The sequence below is a fragment of the Acartia tonsa genome, chromosome 14 (assembly GCF_053477335.1).
Source record: "Acartia tonsa isolate MP-2025a chromosome 14, ASM5347733v1, whole genome shotgun sequence".
NCBI lineage: Eukaryota > Metazoa > Arthropoda > Copepoda > Calanoida > Acartiidae > Acartia > Acartia tonsa.
This window is the reverse complement of record NC_137273.1, coordinates 13,905,226-13,911,225: the sequence shown is the minus strand read 5'-3', so window position 1 is coordinate 13,911,225 and position 6,000 is coordinate 13,905,226.

The following is a 6,000-nucleotide window of genomic DNA, read 5'->3' as shown; positions in this document are numbered from 1 at the left end:
TCTTTTAGTAATTAATAAAAATTCTAAAATCTCCAAAAAAAAATCAAAAATCTTCTAAAATGATACCAGGGATATAAATGATCATACCGAGGAAATAAATGAATATTTACATCCACTATTTAAGGGGTCGTTTATATGGGAATGCTGATTCCTATGAAAAATAGAGAAAATTCTTAAAGATAAGTGTCATGAATTAAAAAACAAAATCTCTTACTTGTTGAGCTTCGTTTATATACATGTTGTCAAGGACGTCCAAGCTTTTATTTCTTATCCAAGGAAGGGGGGAGGGATAGCGCGGGAAGCGCGTATAAGTATTTTTTTTATCCGGTTACAGAGTGGGGACAGCCCCTATTAAGGCGCGACATGTCACAAATTTACCTGAAATTTCAAACTAAGGGTATTTTTTTAGGGGGGGGGGGAGAAGTATTTTCCTACGGCCCACCGAATTTATTTGGAGGTATACACCCTTGTAACCAACCTCAGGTGGACCACCCTGCATTGTGTCATCCTTGTTGAATGTGTATTTACATCAACATTTTCAAAAGGAAGTATTCATTTAAAAAGCATTCATATCTAACACATTTTTCATACACACACACACATATACCCACACACACACACACACACACACACACACACACACATACCCACACACACACAAAATAAACATATTCAAATTGTAAATTGATATTCATTTTTACTACAAATGATTTTCTATTTAAAGGGATACTTAAGCTTTTTATAATTTTGACTTTTTAAAAAAGATACTCATTTAAGAAAATGGCAATCACCGTGCAAGAAGAAAAGGTAATCTTTAATACCTATGACCGTGACTCTCAACACATAGTGCATCCGCTCGACGTCGGGGAGGTGATAGGTTCGATCTCTTAATTAGCAAAACAATATTTGAACTTTTCCTACTTATTAGATTCGCTGCTAAAAAAGAAATCTATAACTAGTCAAATTATGAAAATGATTATTTTATTAATCTTATTTTCGCAACGTTATGACAAATTATAAGATATTACATATTGTTATCAAGAAGCACACACGTTGCAGGGGAGGAAGAAATCATTGATTTGTAAATTAGAGTGGTAACCAAAGTTTTAAAACACGATTTCTCATTTCTGAGCTTAAAACTTTGGGGATTTTTATTTCATATTGAATGATCGTCCAAACTATTCACCAACCATTTTTATCTTATTTAGAATGGTTAGTAAATTTATCATAATACGGTTGTATAAAAATTGTCCATTGTCTGATCCTCTGAAGGGCATGATTTTGAAATATGGGGGATTATGGAAAGAAAACTAAGTAGCGGGTTTCGTCGTATTTTCACATTAGCTTTGTTAATTTTAGTTTTTGGGAAGCTGTACACAGGTTCCGAGATGGTTTTCGGCTATGTTATTCTTGATTTAAGCCTTGGGGTGCTTCTAGGCTAGTTTTGAGCCCTACCTAACCCCAAGTTACTTTTCAAAAATCTCCTATCAGTCTAACTAACTGAAAATCTTAGTATTATTAAATATTGTTAAATAATTTATGTTTTGTTTTCTATAAACTTATATATATATATATATATCTACTTATCTGTAGGTATTTATATCTATCTATCTAATTATTACTGAAGTAAATTATTGGTAATTGTCATTACTATTCCATTATAGAACCAATCTTATTTATAATTGATTACATATTGCATATTATCAAGGTTTATACATATAAGTTGATTATATTTTTGCAAGTGCAATCTTCTTATCTCTCACTCACCTAAACATACCAAAATACAACCCACTAAAACACAAGGATGACAACATCCATAAAAGCGAAACACTGAAACGGTAGGACAAACGGACATGAACACTTATATAGTGTCAGAACTGAATAATCAGAATATAAATATATAACAGTTGAAGCAAAATTGTAAGTAAATTTGTTGAAAAATTGCTTTATACAGGATAATGTTTATGGACATACTTACATATTTAGGACTTGATTATAGAGTTGCTTCGCTTATAACATTATTCTTTGTTGTCCCAGGAATCAATATATCAAAAATCAGATCAATCGGATGTTTAGATCACATAAAAATTTGTTGTTAAAAAAGTAAAAAAAATCAACATGTTTAAAATGGACGTACGGACATTTTGGTAATGATTATAGAGTTGCTACGCTTTCTAAATCGTACCTAACTACTAAAGAAATCACCATGCAAAATTTGTAATCGATAGGACAATTCTAACATGCCTAAATTAACGAAAAAGCTATCCGTTACGGACGGACGGACGGACCGACCCTAATTATAGAAAAGCCTCGCTTTTAAAAAAGGTAGGGATGTCAAGTTAAAAGCTGCTGAATTAAAATGATTAATTGGTGCGCCAATTAATTGATACATTTCATGCACTAATTTACCAATTCATTCTAAAAAGCTTTGACCTTAGGACAGGTGGATTGTTTGACTTTTGAGTATGTTGATTTCCCCCCATACACCCCAACTAAACAATAAGTTTAAGGAGGGTGTTAGTGTAAGATGATACTATTATGTAAAAACTTTGACCACAACAAAATTACAATACATTTGTGATAATGAAAAAATAATAGGCCGAAAGATTTCTTACTCAAAGATAATATTAGAGTATTAGTTTAGAAAAAATGTTCTACAATAAATATTTTAGTGTCTGTCTGTTAGTATGTTTTTTCTTGCTAAACCCTATTCCTAACACCATGCAAAATAGATAGTATTAGTTAATGATAAGAAACACAAAGAAATTTGTACATGCTTTATTGAAGTCAAGCTGCTAATTAATATTATAATAGGTATAAAATAAACTAGCAGTTGCAACTCTAAAGGTATCTAGGAACACTTCAGGGATGTAGGGGGTGGGGGGGGGGAGAAAGCTAACCATATACTTTTAATTACAGTTTTCAACGGAAAAATTGAGAGGAAACCAATATTGAGAGGGGCATTATTTGGGTGATTTCTTCTGGAAGGGTTAAACAGACCTATTGGAAGCATCACTGGAAAGTTCAGTGTTTAGCGAGTTCCTGAGAAAAGACAAACATAGAAAGAAACAGACATCTTGTTAATTTTTCGTTAATTTAGGCATGTTAGAATTGTCCTATCGATTTCAAACTTTGCATGGTGATTTCTGTTATAGTTAGGTACAATTTAGAAAGCGTGGCAACTCTATAATCAGTACTAGAATGTCCGTACGTCCATTTTAAACATGTTGATTTTTAACTTTTTTAATAACAAAATTTGTATCAGATAAAATTATCCGATTGATCTGATTTTTAATTACTGATTCCTAGGACAACAAAGTACAACATTATAAGCGAATCATCTCTATAATCAAGTCCTAAAAATGTAAGTGTGTTCATAAACATTATCCTGTATCTAGCAGTTTTGCAACAAATTTAATTTTTCTTCGACTCTTATATATTCATATTCTGATTATTCAGTTCTGACACTATACAAGTGTTAATGTCCGTTTGTCCTACCGTTTCAGTGCTTCGCTTTTATGGATGTTGTAATCCTTGTTCATAATGTTTTCGCTAGCCTAATTTTGATTTGGTCATCATTTAAAACTTTAAAAATTTACATACCTGTTGTACTCAAATTTATTGTTAGATCTTTTCTATATTAGGGTCGGTCTGTATGTACGTCCGTAACGGTTACCTCTCTTCTATAACAATTAGGCACGATTTTATACCATTACGTCCATGCTGATTTGTAATTTTTTTGACAACAAGTTTTAATAATAGTTTTAATAAAGATTCATAGGACAGCATGGTACAATATTATATCATTAAATACTAAAAATAAAGTATGTTTTGAAAGTATATTAAGTTTTGACACTCTATAAAGTTACTAGCGACTTCGCCCCTAGAGGCCTCTAGGGCCACTTGAGGAGGAAAGAATTGAATCCCAAAACCCAGTTTTTAAAGTTAGATATTAAAAAAAGTTATACATTTTTTTTTTGGAGGGGGGGTTCTCCCCCCCCCCTCTCATCCAATTTTTTTATTTTAGTTTTTGAAAAACTTGTTTTATTTTTGAGGTGGGAGGGAATTTTTTTCTAGTGGCGATTTCTCTTAGGAAATTGGTTTTACCCTCCCCCAAAATAGTTATAAACCCTCCCGGGACTTATGAGAAGCTAACCTGTTAAGGAGAACCCGATCGGTTCAGCGGTTAGCGAGATCCTTCAGTACAAACAAATAAACAGACAGACAGACATCGTTTTACATTGTATTATAGATTGTTCGTTTGATTTTAAAGCTTCGCTTTATAGATGTTGTCATCCTTGTTTAAATGCTTAATTTGTGAAGTAATTGCATTTGAAATGAAAATTTGGTGAAAATTGATGGGCCAGTTAAATAGATATTTGGTCAGAACTTGGCAAAATTGGTGGTTATCCATTTCCACACAAGTGTCACATTTTTAGAAACCAGTGATCTAAAGGGATAAGACAATGGTCGATAAATTGATGTAAATTCCCAATGATGATACACAAAATTATCACTTTTGTAGATTACAATTAGTGGTTGAAAAGTTTTGTCACTTAACTAAATGTATTTTATTGAAATTTGATTGGTTTGTTCATTTAATTGAGTGTCTATACGTTTTAATCACTTCTCATTTACATAAGCAGTAATTTTATATTATTATTAAGAATGTACATCAATTTATCGGCCATTGTCTTGTCCCAGTTCCCTGAATAAATTGCGGAAGATAATGTACACCGTGAAAATTATGATTGGTTCACTTATTTCAGTGGGGTTCTAGAAACATTGTTTACAATATAGTCACAGTATAATAACTTTCTTAACAAGGGCTGTATTGTAATGTAATTGTCATGTAATGAAATCTTTAGGATTAATAGTCAGTTTGCACGCGTTTGCCAGGAGTTTGGCGCGTAAATAGGAAGGGTCAATTAAAGAATTGATGTAGAATACGTGGCTACTGTAAGAGATTCTCGTATACCCTGAGATGGTTTTTTGAAAAATAAATGCCGCGTTTTTCACATTTTTTAGACATTGATTGATTGAACGAAGACGATAGGATTTCAACAGAGTATACAACTTAAGAATTCAAAATTTTAAAATTATTATTTTAGCCATTTGTATAATGTCTAATACAGCTCTAAAAAGATGCATTAATAAATATGCAGCAAAAATGGATTGACGATAATTTGTTTTTCTTCTATGAAAGCCGTACCAATAAAAGCAAAATAATTAAATAAATAGTTGTATACTCTATTTAAATTTCGCGAATTGAAAAAACGTGGCATTCATCTTTCAAAAATCCATATCTGGAAAATTGTTTCTACCAGCTATCTATGATATCTTCCTTCCATTAACTTTTGGCTTTACCCTATTCACTCTCCTGATCATGTAGATAAGTATTTCTGTGGACTATTTTACGAGACGAAGCCTAATCTGTCCCACTGTGAGGAAGACGTCATATAAAGGGAAAAGAAAAAGGGAAGGGGGAAACAAAATCTCTTCAAAAGAGATGGGAGAAAAGGGAATCGTCTTCCTCACAGTGGTACAGGGTACCAGTTTTATTTAAAGTCCGAGTCCCCTCCCATCTTGCATTAATTTGATAATCTATAATTTGTTTGTAGGGGTGTCCTGTGATTGTCAAATTAAAGGGAATCGTCTTCCTCACAGTGGTACAGGGTACCAGTTTTATTTAAAGTCCGAGTCCCCTCCCATCTTGCATTAATTTGATAATCTATAATTTGACAATCACAGGACACCCCTACAAACAAATTATAGATTATCAAATTAATGCAAGATGGGAGGGGACTTTGGACTTTAAAATAAACTGGTACCCAAAGTTTTAGCGAAAACCTCTCTTAATTTACAGTATATGCCTTGAGTTTTGATGGGAGTAGTCTTTCAAATATTTCCAATATTAAGACTTTCCACTTTACCACACCTCAAGGGAATGGTAAATTGTCAATTTAAACACAATTTTAGGGGGTTTCCCTATAATTGCCT